Source organism: Adiantum capillus-veneris, chromosome 6 (assembly GCF_014529385.1).
Source record: "Adiantum capillus-veneris isolate H3 chromosome 6, ASM1452938v2, whole genome shotgun sequence".
NCBI classification, from domain to species: domain Eukaryota; kingdom Viridiplantae; phylum Streptophyta; class Polypodiopsida; order Polypodiales; family Pteridaceae; genus Adiantum; species Adiantum capillus-veneris.
The window spans coordinates 111,725,112-111,750,174 of NC_140936.1; the positions used below are offsets into that span (position 1 = coordinate 111,725,112).

General features: G+C 45.5%; 1 protein-coding gene across 5 annotated transcripts in view; it reads left to right on the top strand.

The window, feature by feature from the left end:
• The window catches only part of LOC147456092 (cullin-1-like), a 113,154-nt gene that overhangs the window by 2,566 nt on the left and 85,525 nt on the right, over positions 1–25,063 (top strand). The gene's annotated exons all lie outside the window — the stretch shown is intronic.

Below are 25,063 nucleotides of genomic sequence, written 5' to 3' on the forward strand. Positions count from 1 at the left end.
CTACCAACAATGTATTTAGTAATCGCATCTAGATCCATCCCTCTATAGGCATGATCGCAATAAGGATTAGTTAATCCGACATCAGTGAGGTCCGATTTTTGAGACTGAAATGCCGCAGTCATTTCGTCTTTCGGTTCTTGCACTCAAACAAGTCACAGGAGAGTACAAATCATTCATATTCAATTTCGGGAATTCCATTTCATAAAATCATATAGCGGAATACTGTCAGCACAGCAGTATCCCTGAAACCCAAAGGGATATCTGTGACTCTATTCAATCCAGGTAATTTGTGACAAAGTAGCGGAGTGACTCATTTTGTGCAATCCCTTTGCACCATATTCAACCCTGCTGATTTACTGGATCTCTCGGAGTAGACATAGCTAAACCGAATGCTTCAAGGTAAAGTTCCAAAATTTGAGAAGTATCTGCTAGGTCCTCCTCCATCCACTTTTCATCTAATGCCGGATAATTCTTGAATCTAACTAAGAACCGTCGAATCACTTTACCTTTCACTTTTCTTCCCTTGTGTGCCAAAATTTGTTCAGGAACGAGTATCTCTTCGCTCTCTTCCACTTCGGGTTACTCTTTTGGCTCCCCATCAATTGACACCTCACCTTTAAAAGGTCTCAAGAGACTCACATGGAATGCATTGTGAATCTTCCAAGTATCTGGCAGCTTGAGTAGAAAGGAGACAACATTCATCTTTTCGTTAAGTTGGAAAGGGCCATAATACCTCATGCTAAACTTTGGAAAAAGGCGCTCCTTTCCCTTTCGTTTTCTTAGGCGAGCCTTCTCAAAACGTAATCGTCTTCCTTTAATTTCAAGTCGCATCGATGCCGATCTGCTGCCTTCTTAAGTTGTACTTGACACTTCTCTAAAGCCTCGCGGACCTTGGCAAAAGCAGTGTCCAAGTCCCTCGTGTATTGGTCGACTTCAAAAATCTTGTCTTTAGTACTGAGAAAGGGTGGAACCTTCTGAGCACCTTCAATTATCTCAAATGGCGCCTTCCCCATCGAAGAGTGAACCGTGTTATTGTAGGCAAATTTCATTAAAGGCAATTTTTTTTCCCATTGAGTCTTCTGATCAAAGATGTAAGACTTCAACAAATCCAAAACAATTGAATTTGCGATCTCAGATTGCCCATCTGTCTGTGGGTGGAATGATGGCGAGAATTGCAACCGCCTGCCAATGTTCTCTCAAATAGCCCTGCAAAACAAACTCTTGAATCGGGGATCTCTGTCGGAGACGATTGTCTCAGGCATGTCATGTAACTGAAATATTTGTGCAATGAACAATCTCGCTAAATGGTTCGGCTTGACTGTTTTCTTCACTGGAATGAAGTGAGCTTACTTGCTAAATCTGTCAATGACAGTCCAAATGCCATCGTGCCCACTCTGTGTCTTCTGGAGATCAAAGATGAAATCCATTGCAATACTTTCCCGGGGGCGGGTGGGAATGGGTAAAGGTTGTAGTAATCTTTGTGCCTTATGCCTGCCAAACTTGACCTTTTGGCATAGTAAACAATTTGCGAACAAAGTCGTCCAGATGCTTCTTGAGTCTCGGCCAAAAGAAATAACATTCTACCCCCTTCAAGGTGGTATCGATGTTGCGGTGACTCGTAAATGGTGGACAGTGGCACTCTATCAAGACCTTTTCCCTCAAAGGGTATGTGATACACAACATCGTTTTCTTCATCAAGTAGCCATCCCGTATGGAATATCTTGGAACTGTCTCCCCATTCTGTATCTGAGTAACAAGATCGGTAAAGTCCGGATCTGTGGCGTACTAGTCAACCATATCCTCGAAGCTCCTATGATGGATCGCGGAAATAGCCAAGACGAGGGGCTTTCGAGACTATGCATCTACCACTAATTTTTTCCGTCCCTGATGTTACGTGGACATTCTGGAAGTGACACTGTGACAAGATGTTAGCCCACCACATGTGCTTTTCCGAAAGCTGCTTCTGTGACAAGAAGTAGCACAAAGTTTGATGATTTGTAAAAACTGTGAAGTCGGCTCCGAGTAGATAATGTGAGAGTGCACGTGTGCGGAAGTGTGAGAGAGGAGAGAGAGCGATAGTAGACTACAAACGCTATGTGTAGGAAAGGAGGCGATGAGGCCCCCACTTACTACTAGAGAAGAGAACCTCCCCTCCGTACAACAGATGTGGAAGTGGGTACCCCCCCCGGCCCCATAAATAGGTGCCCAATGGGAGGTAGGGCAAAGCTTGATAAAAATCCCCATGACCCAACAAAAATAAATGGTATATAGAAATATATAAGAGGGTGCCCGGACAGTGCAGTCTAAATGCATATGCAAAGAGTGGCCAGCCCGGAGTCACACTAGTCGTACATGCATGCCCTAGACCTGTGAAGCAGCAGAGTGATGTAAGTCTAACACCCCCTCTCATCACTTGATGCTGAACAAATCGAATGAAGCCGAAGATGTGAGGCAAATGATGAAGATGTCTGCCGCGATGTCCAGCGGAGGACAATACTCCGACGAGCGCCGTGAGTGTAGCAGCAGTCTGGGGTGTCCCAGTCGCCGAGAGATCTCCGTGGTAAAGTGCTGTCACGAGCAGTGTAGCAAACTGCTGTACTCCGCCGATACAGGGTGAAGATATTGCGTGAAGGTCTCGAATTGAGTGCGAAAACAACTCCTTGTCGTAAAAGAAGTGCCAATAGACCTACAATTGTCCTGCCCAAAAGGATCTGTGGTGTCTGTAGTCAAACCGTCTGGAGAAAATGGGGAAGCCCAGGAACCGTCATGAGAATAACTAGAAGCCTGTCAATCCATGAACTTGTAACCTAGCGTGGCAAGGTAGCTAAGCTGTGTAAAACTCCAGGAAGTCCAGATGTAGCAATCTGCATCGTAAACTCCTCCGAAACAAGGAAAGCCAGACTAAACAGTCTGCGTTGTAGAAGCTACCCTAAGCTGCAGCAGTCATCGAGAGACCGCACGGACCACCACCGGATGGTGTCTTGTCAGTAGGTAGGGTAATCCAAAATGAGGGGAACGCGAGACTAGACTAATATGGTCTGACCAAGCTGTGGTCAGACCAAGCTGTTTGCACCGTAATCATTCTGTGAGGAAGGGAAGCCAGACTAGACTAGAGGTGTGGTCAGACCAAGCTGTTTGCACCGTAATCATTCTGTGAGGAAGGGAAGCTAGACTAGACTAATCTGGTCTGCGGCGTCTTGCCTATATCTCTTGCCTCCAATCCTCCGATGTCAACCAAAATAGAATCCGCGCCAATAACGCCACCAAACCGCATCTCGGTGTGGCTCTCAATGTGAATGAGCTGGGAGTGGCCTACTGCCCAGGTCGGGGGACAAGTCTGTTGTAAGGTTACCAAGGGTGAGTGTAAGCAACTCTAAAGGTAGCAATCCAAATGATCAAGAGTATAGAAGAGCAATTGCACTACGATCGAAGCCAAGCTCCGAGTGACTCCGAATGTAGTCCAAGAAGAGATCAAAGATCCTCTCTCGAAGTCCATGTAGATGCTCCTGTGTAAGCAAGTGATCTGACGTGTCGAGGTCAACTGGTAAGTGTCTGTCCACCCAAGATGGTGGGAATGTCGAAATCTCGGGTGAACTCCTCTGATGAGTGCATAGGTGTGTTCATAGGAAACCACAAGTCACTACCCCCTCTGGAGTGTGCAACCGCCGAATGATGGCTGGAATGAATGGATCTCCCAAGGATTATACGCCCGTAGAAGATCAATGTCACAAGACGGGCACCACGTGCCAATAGAAAAGAACCGACTGAACAGACTTTTAGCACTTTCAATAACAACTGAATTGAGAGAGAGAGACGACACGCGACATGGAGTGGCGGAATTCCACCCCATAGAGTATTGGCCCCAAACCTTGGCGCCCCTTTCAGTATTTCTTTATATTGCGTCAACACAGTACAAGCGGAACTCCACGCTCTGCACCTCTCCAGGAAGCATGTTAGAGAATGAGCCCTAACCTCATATTTAAAGACCCTTGGCCTGAAAAGCAGTTACAGTGAATAGCCTTCAAAACTCAAAAGCTTTTGGTCCAAAAGCAATGCCAAAAAGTTGCCAGTGTAAATCACAGAAATCCGTACAGTCCTGCCACGTCAGCACTGCCAGCGTAAAAAGCGGAAATCCGTACAGTTCTGCCATGTTAGCAGTTAGTGGAACTTTCGGACTGTCCGTACAGGTGTGCCACGTCAGCAAACCAGCGCGTATCTTTTGTGTGTGTGTGTGTGTGTGTGTGTGATGGTCCTGCTTCAGCTTCTACTGCTCTGCCTCTTCACTTAGGGTTTAGGCCCCTCGGCCCACATCTGCAAGTTGGCTCCCTTCTTCAGCGCTTTGACAGGTCAACAGTTTGTGACATCTCCCCTTCTTGAAAGAGAGTAATCGTCCGCGATTACAGCATATCTGCAAAACAACTCAAGTTAGCTCAAAGCTTTCCGAGGGTCATTCCGAGGGACAATCAGTTTGCTCTTTTGGATCAGGGAGTTAGCTTCTCCTTTCGGCTCTTTTGATTAAGGAGTTAGCTTCTCCTTTTGTCCAAATCACAACTCTTGATATTTCGGCGTAGTAAAATTAGCCATCACACCCAGACCGTCACACCCAGACCGTACTGATCTTCCACGGGTGTCTTGATGCAGTAAAATTACATACCTAGGCAATCTCATCCAATTAGGAATATTTAGTGGTTGGCACATCACAATGCAACACAAATGCTCACATATGCATATTACAAGACATAGAAAATTAAAGCCGTCGATGAACACTCCTCCCGCATAACCTAACAAGGTCCGGGTCGGGAGATATTCAACGACTCCCTCATCACTCCTCCCGCACAACCTAAAAAGGTCCGGGCCGGGAGATATAGAGGCCTTTTACAACCAAACGCCCCCCAGACTGCAGCCTGCGTCGTTTGGAGGTGTTGAGAGTAACCACTGCTCAGACTTCTTAATACTCCTCCCGCATAACGATCCAGGTCTGGGTTGGGAGTCACAATAACACTTTTCAATCGTCATTTCTCACTACTCCACCCGTGAGTAAAATCACCAATCATTGAAACCAATATTAAAACCAGAGTCAAAACAATTCAAATCGGCACCAAAACAAGTTCAAAACAGATACCATCCATTTCAAACAAATTTTCAAACAATACTGTGTAGCTATAAAGAAAAACAAGTAGAGAGAGTTCATTCGAGGTTTTGTTCCGACAACCGAACTTTGAGGACGACTGGCTTGTCCTTCTGCATCACGGTGATGGTTCGGTTCCGAACCTGGAGAGTCGCATCATTCTTGTCGTGCCAAGGCATGCCCAAGAGAACGTCGCAATTGCCCAACTTCATGATGTGGAAATCAGCTTTTCTATGATAATCTTGAATAATCACTGGAAGAGCACCAATTTCATGTGCACATCTAACCTTATGTGTACGTGGACAAGCTACTTCATGACATGGGTTGAGTTCAGCTAGATTAGGAAGTGTATGTCCAGGCACTTAGATTAGATGCTTATCCTCTGGTTGCACACAACATGATCATCAGATTTCAGTCAGAACCCATCAGGAGCATTTTTACAGTGCGTAGATCTATTTTTCCTATTTTAGCCAATTTTCACTTATTATTTTTAAGCGACTTTTGTTGGGAACTGGGTAGGGCAATTGAGCCAAGCATATATAAAAGAAAGCCTAGCAGCAGGAACCGTGTGTTCAACAGGCACCTTCTCAGCAAGACTCCCAATAGCAAACCTAACGTTTTTGTCAATAGCAGAAGCCTAGCGTTTTTCATCTACAGCAGTCCCTGGCGTTTTTGCATGGCAGATCAGCCTCGACAGTAGCAACCACAGCAGGACACCTAGCGTTTTTGCATCTACACAACATTCAGCCCTAGCGTTTTTGCATCAACATGACAGCCTAGCGTTTTGCAGATTATCCGCGACAAGACAACAAGTTGCACCAGCGTTTTCAGTTTTCAGCAGTCAGACATTGCAGTAGAAGTCCCGAACCTCGCAGATCTCACCATCCTGCAACAAATCCTCGCCGCACGGTCATATCAATGAGCGTTTATAGTTTGAGCCCGGAAAACGCAGGTTTCAGCATCTGCGTTTTCAGCGCGTTGTCGTTGCGTTGTCGTCATCGCCGTCGTCACCGACATAGAGTCAGAATTCAGCAGATGAAGATTTGCAGATTTCAGCCATTAGCGTTTTCAGATTTCAGCCCGTCTCGTCGTCATCCTCATCGCCGTCGACATCGTCGGCAAGTCCAAGCATTGTAGAGATTTGTGCAATCAATAGTAGACCGCTCTCGCCATAGAGAGTTTGTCTGGTTCGTATTCTTCTCTCTCTATCTCTCAATCTCAACACTTTGTTTGTGATCATTTGCACTCTCTCACTAAAGGAACGGAAGGCTCTCCCTTTTGTAAGTAAAAGGAACCTTGAGCACAATTCGGAGGATTCATCTTGAGCAAAGTTCAACATTCACTTCCGCTGCACCTTACAACGAATGAGCGGTACCACTTTCTGAGTTTGCCCGTGGCTAGCTCAGCTTGAATTTCTCCACCCTCTGCATCATAATCAAAGTGCATCTGCTTTAAGAATTCTGGATGGATGAAGTTCTTTGTAGCTCCGGGGTCAAAGAAAATAAGAGCTTTGAAGCCATTGACTTTGCCATATGCTCGACACAATTCATTTGTACTCTCAAGGCGTATGCCATAAATATTAGAGGAACTAGTCTAATAGCGGGTCTAGCTCTCTTAGTAGGAGGTGGCGATGGGGTTCTGTCGATCGTTGGTGCGGGCGTCGGCTCCTCTGGTCTATCAGTGCGTTTGGGACAATTATAATGATTATGCCTTGTTTGAAAGCATCCAAAGCATTGGCCTTCTTGTAGTAGGGTGTCTCGTTGTTGAGGCGTCAAACGAGGCCTTTCGGTTGATTTTCACGATACTCTCGAGAATTTGTTCGTTGTTGCCGAGAGTTGTGGTTAGTGGTCGGAGATTCTTCTGTGGTAAACTCTAGCTTTCCCTTCATTAGTTTGCATGGTGGAGACTTGCTTGGATAGACAATATTCCTATAATGGTGATGGTAGTCCAATGGTGTATCGCTCGCATTGGGCCTCCAAGGGAACAAATTTAAAGAAGGATACCGGAAGGTACACGTCGAGAAACCTTTGGTTATATTTGTCCATAGTTTCGGTGGCAAGCATTTTCAAGTTGCCCCTCTTTGCCAAAATCCGGACTTCGAACATAGAAGTCATGTAACTACGTGCAAAAATTGTCTTGAAAGCTTGCTAGGTCCTTGGAGCATGCGGTTGTGTCGCGGTTGAACTCCACCATTGCATAGCATTATCTTTAAGAAATCCCGCTGCTCGAGAAATCTTGGATTCTTCTGTATAGTTCCCTAAAGCATAGATGTTGTTGAATTGCTGTAGGAACTACAATGCTTTCTTGCGATCTTTCAGCCCGGAAAAAGTGAAAAATTTTACTGTCGTGCCGTCATCTTTGAAATCTTTGGGTTGGTTAGGCGCATATCCCGTGTATGGATAATAAGGGTATCCATATGGGCTCCAACCATTGTAGCCTGGTGGCGGCGGTGGTGGTGGGGGCAATGGCGGTTGCATTGGATCAGGGTTAGATGGCTGCACCATATTCCTGAAGACTCCCCCGATCGGAAAAGACGGCTGAGAAGTTTGCCAGTTGGAAGCTCTCGTACTTTGTGTGGCCAGAGGAGGAGGTACCACCTGGGGCATCAGAAGGGGTAACACGTAGTTCAAAAATTGTTGAAAACTTTGCAGCATCGAAAGATTCTGCTGAGGATGCGGCGAAAGAATGTCGTGAAGTTCGTTGAGCAGAAACTGCAAATATTCTAGTGAATCCATGAATTCCAAGTCTTGGGTTCTTTATGGCGTATGCCTTGTAAGACAAAGCGATGAAGACGGGAGCGCGTCCGATGCGCGATGAAGTAAGGGTGGGAGTGGTTGATAAGTCCGAGGTCGGGGGCCGAAGATACCTCAAATAAAATTCCAAAGCTCTGTTTGCTCTTTTGTAGGACCGGTATGCTTTCAGAAAAGCATATCGCGTGATGCTCTGATACCACTGTCATTAGACGGGCACCACGTGCCAATAGAAAAGAACAGACTGAACAGACTTTTAGCACTTCAATAACAACTGAATTGAGAGAGAGAGACGACACGCGACACGAAGTGGCGGAATTTCACCCCAAAGAGTATTGGCCCAAAACCTTGGCGCCCCTTTCGGTATTTCTTTATATTTTTAACACAGTATAAGCCGGAACTCCACGCTCTGCACCTTCTTCAGGAAGCATGCCAGAGACTGAGCCCTAACCTCATATTTAAAGGCCCTTGGTCTGAAAAGCAGTTACAATCAAAAGCTTATGGTCCAAAAGCAATGCCAAAAAGCTGCCAGCGTAAATCACGGAAATCCGTACAGTCTTGCCACGTCAACACTGTCAACGTAAAAAGCAGAAATCCGTATAGTTTTGCTACGTCAACAGTCAGCGGAATTTTCGGACTGTCCATACAGGCGTGCCATGTCAGCAAACCAGCGCGTATCTTTTGCGTGTGTGTGATGGTCTTGCTTCATCTTCTGTTGCTCTGCCTCTTCACTTAGGGTTTAGGCCCCTTGGCCCACATCTGCAAGTTGGTCCCTTCTTCAGGGCTTTGACACGTCAGTAGTTCGTGACAATCAAGCTAATGTCGAAGATACCATGTAGTGCAGCAGTCACCGAGAGACCGCATGGACCACCACTGGATGGTGTCTTGGCAGGGGGTAATGTCACCAGGAGGTGTATTTTTCCTGTTGCCTTTCGTAAATAAGTATTAGATATATTTATTTTATTTTTACTTGTTTGTCTCGGAACCCTTGAAAAGGTGCAAGTGGACATTGCATGGCCAGTGTGAAACGGCTGCAGCCAAATGGGTTTCTCACATCGGGGATCTAGGTCGGTCAGACAGGGACTGCCCGGGCCAGTTAACACTGAATTCTGATGAGTATGGAAGCTCGTGTGCGCTAAACTGGAATTTGGGCCACTCGTCAAGTCACTGCAACTTTATAAGTTGAAAGGGGCCAATAAATTAACCCACATTGTAGATGTTGGTCAAATGGTAGTCTTCAATGATGGTCAGGAGACCGATAGGGACGCCATGGAAGCATCTCCTAAAATTTAGGGAACTTCTATTTTTGACCGGAAAATGTGTTCACGTCATTAGCTCTGGAATGACAAGGGGAACATTTTATTGCTCTGCTGCCAAGTCAACTGACGCACCAGTTGAGATATTTTTAGCAGGGAAAGCCCAAACTCGGAAACTGGGCGACGTGTCAGCTTGTGAGCGTTTCTGCCACTCTGGGAGGCAAAAACGAGCTGCATATCAACAAAGGGGGCGCCATTTTCAGCCTCAGGTGGATTGTAGCAGGTACAAAAGCTATGGAATGCTTACCTTGCCCTCTATGCACAGTATGGTGACGGGAGTGATGCCCCGCACGCTACATACTGCTCTCTTTCTCCCCTGCGTACAGTATGTTATGCCCCACTAGTGGGCTTCTCATTTGACCTATGTACAGTTCTGGGGGTTTATGCGCATTTGCCAAGGCAAGAGCCTTCTGAATAGGAACCGGATTAGCTAATTGCTAATCCCCCACAGGTACGCACAGTTCCATCACGAAAGATTGCGAGTTTGGAGAGTTTTCTCGCGTGAAAACTCGTCCAATTCATAGGGGAACTGTCCCATTGCGTGCGGGAGCCCTTGGGACACGCGTAGGCGTGTTCGCTCCGCTAAAAACGATCCGAAACAGCGAATTACAGCCTGCTGTGTTTTTCTGCAGGTTTAGGGTTTCGTGCCTAAACTGCAAGGGAACACCGGGGGAGTCTCGTGAGAGCCTTGGGATGCGTGTACACGCTTTTGGGCACCCGGCAGTGAAAAACAGAGAATTACAGCCCGCTGAATTTCTGTGACAGCTCACCAGAAAGCTTCCAGATATCGAGGGAATCCGTCCTAGACAGGTGTTTTTGACCTACAGGGGTTTTTGCGCCGTTATGCTGTCGAAATCTGGTCGAAAACCTGCGTTTTCAGCCCTCGCCAGGTTTGGACAGCTTTGTGAAAGCTTGTGCTAAGTGGTCGGATCGTCTACCTTAATTTGAATAAAGAAATACCGAAAGGGGCGCCAGTCTTTGGGGCCTACAAGGTGTCGGTCTCGTGTGCGCAGTGACATTCTAGTCGCTGGACGCAACTGTGTTCTCTTCCCTTCTCAGTGCTCTGTGTAAAGTTAACAGGTAATTGAAATAGTACCGCCCTCTACGTTGTACAGGCCGGTTATAGGTAACTTCATCCTCTGTGAAAAGCACAAGCCATGTGGTTGCTATTGACCCAAAAACGCAACTGCGAGGTGATGAAAACGCTGCTGTCCAGCGATTTTCAGCGTGCTCGTACGCCCCCGGCAAGGTCCGGAGCGATGCAGAGGGTGTGGGGAGGGTGGTGAATCAATGGCACAGCCCCAGGTGGGCTGAAAACAGAGAAAACTGGAGGTGCTTATGGCTGAAAACAGTAGATCTGAAGCACCGGATGCCGAGCCGGTGGGGTAAAGGTCTGAGTGGGCTGATGCTGGCGCTGCACCTCTCTGCTGAAAACGCAAGGTTTTCCACCAAAAACGCAGGTGCTCCCTAAAAACGCAAGGGGCAACAAAATACGCAGCAAAATACGCAAGTGATCTGGAGGTGGGGTTTTCAGCGACAAAAATGTCCAGAAATGGCTGGAGCGTAGCCAACAGGTGATCGCTAATGGAGGAAGCAAAAAACGCAGTTGGAAATGGGGATTCCTGCGACAGAAACCCTACAGGAATCTTCGCTTGTATGGCAGAATGCTGATCGTTGGCTGATGTAAAAACGCTGGCTGAAATCATCTTGGGAAGAGGAACCTCATGCTGAAATGCGCCTCGGAGATGGAGAGCTTGAAGCTCTGATACCATGTGAGAGTGCGCGTGTGCTGAAGCGTGAGAGGGGGGAGAGAGTGTCACAAATGGGTGATGTGGCATGGCCCTGGACATGGGCAGCAGAGCACCCCCCCCCCCCCGGCTAACAGCCTGCCCGAAAAACCCGCAGACTGACACGTGGCAGATTCCGTGAAACGTGGCAGATTCCATGATTTGTGGCGCAAATTCCGCTCACTTGTTGATGTGGTAGTGCGTACGGAAATAAAGCAGGGTGTACGGAATTCCAGCTTTTGTGCAAGCTGAATCTACGCTGGCTGTTTTTGGGAAGCTTTTGGAGCATTGCTTTATTTTTTAAGATGCTTTTAAAAGTGAAAGCTTTCGGGGCTCTGTTTTTGGGCATTGTTACAGCTTTTACCCATACCCACCCGCCCCTCGGAAAATATTGAAATGGATTTCATTTTTGATCTCCCGAGAACACAGAATGATCACGATGATTTTCCGATTACATGGCACGTCTGAGACGATTGTCTCCGACAGAGACCCCAGATTTATGAGTTTGTTTTGGAAGGCAATTTGGGAGAACATTGGCACGTATTTGCAGTTCTCGTCATCGTTCCACTTGCAGACTGACGGGCAATCTGAGATTGCCAATTCAGTGGTTTTAGATTTATTGAAGTCTTGTATCTCGGATCAGAAGACTCAATGGGAAAAAAACTTACCTTTGGTGGTATTTGCCTACAATAACACGATACACTCTTCGACGGGGAAGACGCCATGTCACAAAACGGGAGCGTACACGAGCACTTGGAAAATCTGAAAATTATAATTCTTTGCAAACATGAGAGAAGGGAGAAGATCGACACAGTATTGGGGACCAGAAGATAGGCTGGTCCCCCCCCGTAAAGAGGATTCTTTTATTCAGGGAGAATTCTTATACAAGCACGAGAACCCGAGGAAACCCCTCCGTTCTGTAACCTTAGACTCGAAGGTCGTGCTTTCCCGTAAAGGGCTTGGGCACAAGGCCGTTCCTTCCCGTAAGGGACTTAGGCGCGAAGCCGTGCTTTCCCGTAAGGGACTTAGGCGTGAAGCCGTACTTCTTGTAAAGGGCCTTCCCGTAAGACGGGAGATTCTTGCAAAACAAACCACACAAAGCAACAATTCTCAAAGCGTATCAACACCTTATACCTATCACTTCTTGCTCGGAGAATCAAACTCTGTACTCAGTCGTCACGCGAACACTTGCAAATTCTGTCGCCAGGCTCTACTCCAGAATCCCAGCGCTGGTGCTTTCCTGCTGCTTCCGGCTCTTCCAAAGTGAAACACTGGCTACCCTTTTATAGGGTCCGACACCCGACAGGAATAGGGGTCCAAAAGCAGAACTTGGCGCTCCTAGAGAGAGGAAAGAGAAAATCGCGTTTTCTAGAGAGGAGAGAGAAAATCGTTTTTTTTAGAAAAAGGAGAGAGAGAGATCGCAATTCAGCCCCCTGCATAGCTATTAGCGCTTGCTTTTTTTATAAGAGCCCTGCTTGCTTTATTTTATTAATAAAGGGGCCGGTCACTTAAAAGTGACCGGTCACTTTATAAAATAAAGTGTGAACCTGTTCAAACTTTAAAAACTCACTCAGTTAGTGAAAACAATGCTACACAGACACATTCCAGGCGTCCCCGGGTGCAGTACACGACACAGATGCAATGCATACACAGACTCCTCGCGGGAAAACATCTGTCCTCCCGCGACTGTTCTTGCTTTTCGTAAAAAGCTTCATTGAACCCATCTTTATTCTTGTGCTTGCGTTCTACGCGTATTTTCTTACTCAGTTCGGATTTCCTCCTTAGCCTACGGAATGCCCCCTTACTGATGCACTCGTCACCCATCATGTGACGCATCAGGGGCACTCGTAACCCGGCCCTTTTCACCGAACTTACGGAAACTCCTTCGCGATGTTTACCGTCACCCATCAAATGACACATCAGAGTTGTCCGTTCCTGATGGCAGTTCCTGTAGCTACAATCTTTTAACAGTTCTTAGTGCACATAATAAAATATCATAAAAAAGAGATTAATCATTAAAAATAAGAAAATAGTCCAATTAGCAACATCCCTCTGGCTTCTAAACAGTTGACCTCAACTGTAGTGCTTGGACATATACCTCCAGTATCTCGGGATAAGTTGCTAATTCCTCCTACGTCATCCACTGAGCATCTATATTCGAATAGTTCTTAAACTTAAACCAAATACTTCCGTGTTATCTTTCCGGATTTGAGAGACCGCTCCTGATAACTTACTATCTGCTCCGGTTGGAGTATTTCTTCTGTTTCCTCAACCTCAGGAGGTTCCTCAACACTAGGCTGGCTTGGAGGCGGTCCCACATACGGCCGGAGTAAACTGACATGGAAAGCATTATGGATCTTCCAATTAGGCGGTAGCTCTAATCAGAAAGCGACATCATTCACTCGCTTAGTAATCTTAAACGGCCCATAATAACGGGTAGAAAGTTTTACCACTTTCCCCTTATGAGACGCTTGTTTCTTAAGTCTTGCCTTCTCAAACTTGAGTAAGACTAACTGTCCGACTGTTAAGTCTAGATTCCTTCTGTGCTTGTCTGCAGCTTTCTTATGCTTTTCTTGAGAGCGTAGAATAGCTCTTCTAACTTGCCCGTAGGCGGTGTCCAAATCCCGGACAAATTCATCTGCTGCAAAGATCTTATCCTTAGTTAAAAGGATCGGTGGAAGCAAAGGCTTACCATAGAGAATCTCAAAAGGTGCTTTCCCCGTCGATGAGTGTATGGTATTGTTATACGCATACTCGACAAGAGGCAAATATTTCTCCCAGTCAGATTGCCGGTCTGACACATAAGCTTTTAACATATCCAATACCGTGGAATTGGCTATCTCACTTTGCCCGTCCGTTTGAGGATGGTAGGCAGATGAAAAATTCAGCTTTGTACCAAGATTATCCATCAAGGCACGCGAAAAATTTCTTGACATGCAAGGATCTCGATCGCTCACAATAGACTTAGGCATTCCATGATGCTTAAAGATCTGTGCTAGGAAGACCCTAGCCATATGATCTGCTTTGATCGTTTTCTTGACTGGTATAAAGTGTGCTTGCTTGCTAAACCTGTCCACAATGGTCCAGATCGCGTCATTTCCAGTCTGAGTTCTAGGGAGGTCCATGATGAAGTCCATGGCAATACTTTCCCAAGGTTCATTAGGCACAGGTAAAGGTTGTAGCAACCCAGGCGTCTTATGCCTATCATACTTCACTTATTGGCAAACCAAGCATTCCCTGACATACTTATCAATGTATGCTTTAAGGCTAGGCCAAAATAAATATCTTTCCATTGCTAAGATCGTAGGGAGAATACCCCGATGACCTGCATAAGGCGAAGCGTGTGCTTCATCCATGATCTTCTTTCTTAATGGTTCCGCCACACATATGGCCTGATGGTGGTAGAGATAACCGTCCCGAATGGAATAGGGAAACTCATTCTCTCCACGATGTAGCTTTCCCCAAATGGTGGAGAAGTCTGGATAATTCGGATACAAATCCGGTAGTGCTTCTAATTCTTGGTGATACACCGAAGTGATAGCGTTCACCCTTGGCTGCCTAGACAATGCGTCTGCGACTACATTCTTACTCCCAGCCGTGTGAAGGATCTGGAAGTGAAACATAGACAAAAAGTTTGCCCACCTCATCTGCTTCCCAGATAGTTTCCTTTGCGTAAGAAAATACCGCAAACTCTGGTGATGAGTCTTGATCACAAAATCCGCTCCTAGAAGATAGTGCTTCCAGTTGGATAAGGCGTGAATCACAGCCGAGAGTTCCTTTTCGTAGATTGATGCATGCAACTCTGCATCCTTAAGCCGTCTGCTTTCGTATGCCACTGCATGGCCTTCTTGGTTTAACACTGCTCCGATGCAATCGCTTGAAGCATCGCAGTGAACCTCAAATGGTTTCCTTAAGTCAGGCACTATCAAAATAGGTCCATGGCTTAGCAAGTACTTGAGCCGATCAAAAGCTCCTTGTTGTCTCGATCCCTATCTGAAAGGAATCTTCTTCTTTGTCAAATCATGAAGTGGTCCGGCTACATGAGCAAATCCTCGGACAAACCTTCGATAATATGAACATAATCCCAGGAAGCTACGTACATCATGTACCGTAGTGGGAATAGGCCAATCTTCGACCACTCAGATCTTGGCAAGATCCATACTCACTTGATTGTGAGAGACTATATGGCCGAGATAGTGTATCTCAGAGAGAAAGAACTCGCTCTTCTTTGCATTCACATGCAACTCATGCTTTCGCAATTCTTGAAACACTAAGTCGAAGTGCTTCCGATGTTCCTCTTCTGACTTAGAGAAGATGAGTATGTCGTCAAAGAGTACTCCCGTAATAGCTCGATACGGGCTGAAAATGCGGTCCATCATGCGATTGAATGTCGCAGGAGCATTGGTCAAGCCGAAAGGCATTACCAAAAATTCATATAGTCCAAAGGTTGTGCGGAAAGCAGTCTTATGGACATCCTTAGGGGCGATCCGTATCTGATGATACCCACTCTTTAAGTCTATGCGACTAAAGACACTTGCATCCTGCAACTTATCAAGTATATCATCAATCCGAGGGATTGGAAAGCGATTCTTGATTGTGATCTTGTTTAAAGACCGATAGTCTATGCACATTCGAAACGTGCCATCTTTCTTCTGCACCAGTAGAACTGGAGAGCAGTAGGGTGAAGCACTGGGCCGTACTAACCCTTTCTCTAGAAGCTTGTTGACTTGCTTCAAAATTTCCTCTTGCTGAGCAAGACTTACCCGGTAAGGGGGTTGATTGGGAGGCGAACTACCCGGTATGAGATCTATGCGGTGATCTTCCGGGCGTACCGGAGGGAGTTCATCAGGAAGTGTTTCCGTGAAACAATCCTTGTACTTTTCAATAAATTGAAGACGCTTAATTTCCAGACTAGAGAGAGAGAGTCCCTACTAGTTTTATCCTTTGCAAAAATCAAGTAAGCAGAAATACACTTCTTCATTTCTTTCTTAATGGAGATATGGCTTACAATTGGGAACTGCCAATCTCCTGCATCAGCTTGAATCTTTATTTTCTTACCCCCATGATCAAAAGTGAGGGTCTTTTCCACATAGTTACCAGGAACGGGAAACCGGAACGGGAACACGGAACGGGAATGCCGAACAAAATGCTATTCCCTGTTACGGGTACTCACGTTTGAAACACGGAATGGGGATTCGGAACGGGAACTTGGGATGGGAACGGGGAACGGAGACCTGAAAACGGCCATTCCTTGTTACTATGCTTTTCCACATAATCGGGAATAGTTGTCATGTGAAAGTGCCATGGCATACCCAAGATGATATCACATCCCTCGATAGGTGCCATCAAAAATGATTTGCGGTCCTTGTACTCGCCAATCCGAAGATTGAGCTGTCCTTGCACGGGAGTTGCATTGGTTGTCAACCCCTCGAATGCCGATCCGGATGTAAACGGTGTGCCAAGCTGAGCCGGTGTAAGGCACAAACGTTCTGCAGTATCCAGGGAGATTAAGTTATCCGTGGATCCTTGATCATAAAGAATCAATACTCGCTGGTTGTTCAACGACCCCCAACTCTTGAGAAGTTGACGCTTCCCTTTCTCCGTTTCTGTGTTTCCTTGAACATCTGGAATTGAGTTCGAACTTGGTGGTGCGGGCTCCTTCCTTGCTTTTTCTTGCCTCATAGAGGCTTGCTCTTGCCGTTGCTGCTTTAGCGGGCAGTCCGGTTTCATATGTCCTTTCTCGCCACAGTAGAAGCATCTTCCTTCCTCTTTGAAAGTTTGAAGTTGAGTAGGGGAAAGATACTTAGTTCGCTTGCCAGTGCCCTCTGGCTTCTTAGAATGATCATCGTCTCTAGATGGAGGACGTTTTCTTCCTTGGCCCCCTTGGTCATCGTAGACCCCTCTTTGTCTTGCACGGTAAGTGCTATGCTCCATCTTTCTGGGCGTCCCAGTTAGAGTGCAAATCCTTAGTAATGATTGCTGACTCCATCATCCTTTGAAGAGTATCATGCGGATACACCTTCATACTCTTTCGAAGTTGCGGTTGGAGACCCGCTTCGAACTTTCTTTTCTTTTCCTCGTCGGCAATCTTCATGAAGGGAGTAACCTTCAGAAGAACCGACCAATACTTGTCCACATAAGTCGTTACTCTTTCATGTTCCTTGTGGGCAAGCCAGTCCCATTCCTTCCGTATGTCCTGCTCGAAGTCAAGTGGAAGAAATTGTTCATAAAATTCAGATTTGAAGCTCTCCCAAGTTCTGGCCTGAGAACCTTCAGAATCTTGGCTAACCACCAGTTACTTGCCGTTTCCTTGAGGTGCATCCCCACATGGCGTAATTTGGATTTTTCTGTGAAGTGCCCATTGGTAAAGGTGACTTCAAACTGTCTGATGAAGGACAGTGCTTTGGAGATGTCTCTCCGTCCGTTGTAGGTTTCGAACTTGATGTCCTTGTCGCCCGATTTGAAGACTCTCATGCGATGTTGAGACTTGCGACCATGCTTCTTGAATCGAGGCTTATCTTTAGGTTGATGTAAGGTAGTGGCAGTAGTAGCTGCTTCCTTCTTCTGACGAGATGATCGAGAAGTAGAAGTATAATCAGGAGAGTAAGATGGAGATGAGATAGAAATGTCCTTGCTCTCGTCTAGCAGAGAGAGCGCTTTTTCCTGGCCTTTCCTTGAAGTAGGCCGTTCATTCCGATCCGAAGATCCTTTGTGCACCTCGGCACGTTCTTCTTCTCTTGCCTCCATGCCAACAGTGTTGTCTGGATGCTTGGCTGCATTAGTTCCATTCGTTTTCTTCATTCCGCCCAAAAGCTTTTTGCACGTCTGGCAACGGTAAGATTTGTTGCAACTCTGCAAGCTGAGCTTGCACTTGTTGAAGCTCCTCTTCAACGCTTCTCCCTTGGCTCGACATGGTTCTTCCCGTTCTTCCCGGAATCGTCCTTCTTTGCAAAGAAAGAGAGGAGTCCGAGCTCTGATACAACTGTCACAAAACGGGAGCGTACACGAGCACTTAGAAAATCTGAAAATTATAATTCTTTGCAAACATGAGAGAAGGGAGAAGATCGACACAGTATTGGGGACCAGAAGACTGGTCCCCCCGTAAAGAGTATTCTTTTATTCAGGGAGAATTCTTATACAAGCACGAGAACCCGAGGAAACCCCTCCGTTCTGTAATCTTAGACCCGAAGGTCGTGCTTTCCCGTAAAGGGCTTGGGCACAAGGCCGTTCCTTCCCGTAAGGGACTTAGGCGCGAAGCCGTGCTTTCCCGTAAGGGACTTAGGAGTGAAGCCGTACTTTCCTGTAAGGGACTTAGGCGTGAAGCCGTACTTCCCGTAAAGGGCCTTCTCGTTAGACGGGAGATTCCTGCAAAACAAACCACACAAAGCAACAATTCTCAAAGCGTATCAACACCTTATACCTGTCGCTTCTTGCTCGGAGAATCAATCTCCGTACTCAGTCGTCACGCGAACACTTGCAAATTCTGTCGCCAGGCTCTACTCGAGAATCCCAGCGCTGGTGCTTTCCTGCTGCTTCCGGCTCTTCCAAACTGAAACACTTGCTACCCTTTTATAGGGTCCGACACCCGGCAGGAATAGGGGTCCAATTAGCAACACGCCATTCTTAGTGCACATAATAAAATATCATAAAAAAGAGATTAATCATTAAAAATAAGAAAATAGTCCAATTAGCAACACGCCATTTCAGATTGTTGAAAGTACTGCGAAGGTTCCATCCTTCCTGAGCACGAAAGATTAGATATTTGAAGCGGATGAATATTCGCGAGATTTGGATACGGCTTTTGCCAAGGTTCGCGAGACTTTGCAGAAGTCTCAAGAACGACAGAAAAAAGGTTGCAGATCGCCATCGTCGCGACTTGAAATTGAAGGAGGATGATTGGGTGCTCTTACGCTTTGAGAAGGCACGCCTAAGAAAGAAAAAGGGAAAGGAGAGGTTTTTTTCCAAAGCTTAGTATGCGATACTACGGACCTTGCATTGCATGTGAGTCTCTTGAAACCTGTTAAGGGTGATGTGCCTGATGATGGGGAGCCTGATGAGCAACCCGTAGTGGAAGAAAACAAGGAGACCCTTGTTCCTGAACAGATTTTGACACATACGGATACGAAGAAAGGTAAAGTCCGAAGGCGGTTCTTGGTTAAGTTCAAGAACTTTCTTGCATTTGATGCGAAGTTGATGGAGGAGGAGGACCTAGCAGATACTCATCGGATTATGAAACTTTACCTCGATGTTTTGGTTTAGCATAGTCTACTCCAAACGGAGCCCAGAAATTTAGCTTGGCCGAAGATTTGGTGCAGTAGGATGCAGAAGAGGGGAGTTACTCTGCTCCTTTGTCAACGGATGCCTTGATTTTGATACTGAAGTCACTGATGTCTCTTTGAGCTTCAGGGATACTGAGAGCTGACAGTATTCTGCTGGATGACTTTATGAAATGGAATTCCAGATAATGATACTGATTTGTTCTTGACTTCTTTTGAGTGCATGAATTGATAGACGAAATGACTGCAGCATTTTGGTTTGATTGATCTCAAATAGACATGGTTGCAATAGGGGTTAGTCAATCGGACATCGATGAGGTCCCGATTGGACCTAGATGTGATTGCTAGCTACATTGCCGATAAATCATGGTCTAAGATCCGAATGAATGTTGAATGTCATGTGATGTCTTGTGATGTCTTGGGATGTCGTGTGATGTGATTGTCGATTTTGTAAATGTGCTAGATGTGTGTTCCTAGTACGTAGGTACTAACAGTCAGTGTCTGCTAAGACTGTTTATGGCTTTTGTCGGTTTTGCAGGTGTAATCGCGGTCGATTACAATGATTTCAAGAGGGGGGTATGTCACAAAGTGATGACGTGGCTATGGATAGTAGAAACCCTAATTTCTGCCGAAAACCCTAAAATTCCTGCAAACCCTAATTTTTGCTAAAAACCCTAATTTTCAGAAATCGCGGAGGCTTTAAAATTTTTATTTAAAAAAAATATTTTTTAATGATGAGGGACGCAAATCTTGCTTTTTCTCTACGCAATGAAAAAGAGAGAGAATGCTTTTGCTTTCAAGTTTTGACTCTCTGTGAGAGAGAGAGAGAGAGCAGTTGCTTTTGATTTGAAGCTTTTGGGTCTCTGCTTTTGGGCATCCCTTGTAACCTTTAAATAAGTGGCTTTGGCCTTCACTTCTCAGAGCATCTGGACGCAGAGTTTGAGAGTGAATCCCGACCCACTCTCTTGTACTTTGAACCGATTAATACAAAAAGAAATACCGAAAGGGGCGCCAGTCTTTGGGGCCAATATCTCTAGGCCCGTACGGAACTCCGCCGGGACAGTGCAAATCTATTGTGATCTGTGAATTGTTTATTTGGTGCTGTTGCGATTGATTCTTGACTTGGAGTGTCCAAGTCTGTTACATTCCTAGTATCCACCAACCTATAAGTGTCATGCAAGGCCTAAATGACTTTGAATTGAGCCTAAACATACTTTTATTGCTCAGATTCCAATGCCGGTCGGCCCGATCAACTCGTGGCGACAAGACCTTCCCGACTACGGATGAAACTCTCGGCCGTTGGTCGTTTCACACTAGCCATACAATGTCCAACCATTTGCAACTTCAAAAAGAGGGTCCCGAAAATTAAACAAAAATCAAAGGAAAGAAACCACCAACTAAGGTTAGCGGTAGTCACAACCCTGTGACAGATATTCCTCATATCTTAGAGCTTTACCTTGAAGCTTTTGGTTTAGCACCGACTATTTCAAGAGTTACCGATGAATCGGCAGGTTGAATCTAGTGTGGTGCGGACTGCACAAGAGGGGAATTACTCCGCTCCTTTGTCACATGTTACCTCAATGGAATAAAGTCACTAATTTCTTCTTAGATTTCAAGAATACTGACGGGTAGAAAGTACTTTGCTAAATGACTTTACGTAAAGAAGTATTGTGAAATGGGAATTCCTAAAATGGATCTGTTACATGTGCACTCTCATGCCTGTCTTGTTTGAATGCATGTTTGAAAGGCGAAATGACTGCACCATTTTGTCTTGTTCACCTAAGGAGAGATGTGGATATGACAGTAACGAGATTTAGTAGATCAAGGTGCACGGTCTGGATGATTTCCAAATAAGTTACAATGATCATGATTCTCATCTAAGATCTCGACGCGGATAGTGATGTGAATGTAATGTGAATATCTAGTGATTGTCATCTTCGTGAAAGTGCTACAATCACTTCGTGAAAGTGCTGGATATATGTGTTCTAGTACGTCGTTACTTAGGGCCAGTGTTTGCCGAACTAGTTTTTGTCCTTTATCTGTTTTGCAGGCGTAATCGAGGGTGATTACAATTCTTTCAAGAGGGGGGTATGCCACAAAGTGATGACATGGCATGGCCTACAGGACAGAGGCCGCACAACAAGGGGCAAAGAGGCAGGAAAAGTTTTACCAACTTACAGAACTCATCTAAGTGGCCCACACGGTTTAGAATTAAAACCCTAACCCATAAGTTGTTCAAACTTATGGTACCCTCGGAGAGTGGCCTAAAACCTTAAAAATAAAGCAAGACCCACTCCCAACGTTTGTGTAGACAAATTGCTGGCACCTTGTTGTACAACCCCTCCAAATCGCGCCGTGAATATGACCATCGTCGTTGTCATCAACATAGTCCCAGATTTCAGTAGATTCTTAGCATTTTCAGATTTCAGCCCTAGCTCGTGTCGTCGTCGTCAAGGCGACATCGTCGTGTTCGTGACGGTCGCCATTGTCGTCGTGGACATCATTGTCTTCGACATAGACCAACAGTTGTCACAAACGGAAGCGCATAACAATATAAAATACATTCGGATAAATAGGATTTATCACTTATTACTGAAGCCAGAGGATAGAGAGAGAGAGAGAGAGAGAGAGAGAGAGAGAGAGAGAGAGAGAGAAGATCGACACAGTACTGGGGACCAGAAGATGGGCTGGTCTCCCCCCGTAATAGTATCTCTATTACTGAGGAGAAGTCTATACAAGCACTTGAACCGAACGTATTACCACGTTCGTTCTAGAATAAGACTTGATGGTTCCCGGAAGCCTCAGCTTCCTATTCCTAGGGCAAAACCCTATTCCAAGGAACTTCCATTCCTTATTCCTAATCCTTGAGAACCAAGGTTCTCGCCTCTACCTTCCAGACTCAGGGCATTACATCCCTGCAACTCTCTTTTCCAACTCTGTTTCCAGAGTCCTCTTCCCGCAGAACAACTCTGCTTTCCCGGACACGAAGTCCTTACTTGGGAATCCCAACTTCCGGATCACAACTTGAGAGACTACCTCTCTCTGATCCGTGGATCTACTTCCCAAACTCGAGTACGAAACCCTTGGGCTGATCTGGCTCTAGTTCCTCAGAGCGCTTTTCTCCTGCAGAGGCTCATGCCTTCCTCTGCTCCTACTCCCTCACGAAGAGGAAGTACACCTGCAATCAAATACTCAGAGATCATAACATGAAAATCGTTACCTTCAAAGTCTCTTGACGCTCGAAACGCAACTCGGTTTTCGAAAAGCAATTCCTCGGAAGAGATCTCTACATAGAAAATCCTCTCTTCCAATGCTACACACAAAAGAGGTGTTCTCGGGTTCCTTCTCGTAAATCAGGCCCATCTACGACGTTTATGGGCTGAACGAAAAACAGCAGCTTATCGCGATGGAAACACGCTCCGTAGGCACTTATTCGCGAGGGAGTTCGCGCACTGGGTCTTGGCGACATCGGATACACATGGGACAGTCATGGGCATCACCGGCAAACGTCTTCTTTGCGGGTGAACTCTGCAGCAACATCTCCTTCTTGCAAAAACTGATCCTCTCTTTTGAGTGAGGGCATGTGATGCTTTTCTAGCTCCTGGCCACGGCATGAATAGCAAAGCATTCACTGCTCGCATAGAGATCGCGGCCGGTTTTTTTTTTTTTTTTTTTTGTTGTTCCACCAGAAAAAGAGAGAGAAAAAAACACTGGCTGATCTCTTGCCTTATTTATCATATGGCTGCCCACTTATTGAGTGGGCGGCCGGTCACCTTTAAAAATGGTCTGAATCTGTCCAAAAACTCAATAAACCCTTATAAGTTAAAACAATGGTTTCACAACACTTTCCAGGCGTCCCTGGATGCAATCGCATGCACAGTTGCAATGCAGACATGAAGGAGTACGAGCGGAAGTGTGACGCGAGAGAGAGTGCGAGAAGAAGAGCACGATGATATGGTGAACTCGCTTTACTGTAATGTGTAGAGCATAGTGTGTTCTTATTAGGTTTTTACAAAAGAATATGTGTACATACCTGGCGGCCCGCCCACTTACCTGGGCGACCACATTGGGCTTTATACCCCAACAACCTCCCACTTAAAGTCCAATGTGGTACTTTAAGTGTGATAGAAGCTACTATACAAGCTAATATACAAGAGATGTAGAGAAGTGATGTACTACCCTACACCTAACTGCTTGCGAAAATGCGCAAAGCTCTCTGAGGGAAGTCCTTTTGTAAGTAGATCATCAAGATTTTATGTGGTGTGAACCTTGACAAGCTAAATTTGCTTATCCTCGAGCATTTCCCTGATGAAATGATATTTCACATCCACATGCTTTGTCCTTGAGTGATAAAATGGATTGCGAGCCAATTGTATAGCACTCTGACTATCACAATATAACACCGGCATCTCTTCTTTGATTCCCAAATCTGTTACTAGTCGATTAAGCCAAATTGATTCTTTGCATGCCTCTGATGCTGCAACATATTCAGCCTCTGTAGTAGACTGAGTAACACAATCTTGTAATCTAGAACGCCATGATACTACTCCACCAGCCAATGTAAAGACATACCCTGACGTAGACCTTCGGTTGTCTAAGTCACCTGCATAATCTGAGTCTGTAAAACCCTTTACACTTAGCTCCTGACTCCCATAGCATATACGCATACTCTTTGTAGCTTTCAGGTATCTCAATATTCCTTTCACTGTCTCCCAATGTTTCTGGCCGGGATTTGACATATATCTGCTAACCACTCCCACTGCAAATGCAATATCCGGACGTGTAGAAATCATTGCATACATCAAACTACCCACTGCAGACGCATATGGAATCTTATCCATTTCAGCCTTTTCTTCCTCAGACACGGGGCAATCTTGTTTGCTAAGTTTCACATATGGTGGAAATGGAACACTCAATGCCTTTCCCTTCTCCATATTGAAACGTTGCATAACCTTGTCAATATACTGTGTTTGAGATAACCAAATCAACTTCTGTGATCTGTCTCTCTCAATGCGCATACCAAGTATATGACTTGCCTCACCCATGTCTTTCATGTCAAACAATTTTGCCATCTTTGACTTCAAAGCTGAAATTTCTTCCAAGTGCTTGCCAGCAATCAACATGTCATCCACATACAAAATAAGGATCAGCCAACTGCCATCCTTAGCCTTCTTTGTATATAGACAGTGATCGAACTCACTACGTTTGTAGCCTTGAGAAAGCATAAACTTGTGGAACTTATGGTACCATGCCCTCGGTGATTGTTTTAAGCCATAAAGACTCTTTAACAATTGTCATACCAAATCTTCCTTACCTTTCTCAACAAACCCTTCTGGCTACTACATGTAAATTTCCACATCTAAATCACCATGTAAGAACGCTGTCTTGACATCCATTTGGTGCAACACCAAATCTAATACGGCAACCAATGCAAGAAAGCATCTCAATGTAGTCATCTTGACCACCGGAGAGAAGACTTCATCAAAGTCAATGCCTTGTTCTTGCTTAAAGCCCTTGGCAACAAGCCTTGCTTTGTATTTTGGCTGACTATCATGAGTGGTGATCTTATACTTGTAAACCCATTTACAAGGTAGAGCCTTTTTGCCTTGTGGTAATTTAACTAGCTTCCATGTCTGGTTTTTATGCAAAGCTGTCATCTCTGACTGCATGGCCAATTGCCAATTCCCGGAGTCCTTCATTTGCACTACTTCCTTGTAACATGAAGGCTCATTGCAATCAGTCAACATGACATAGTTCATAGATGGAACAAACCGATCAAGAGGTCGTGAGATACGTCCCGATTTAC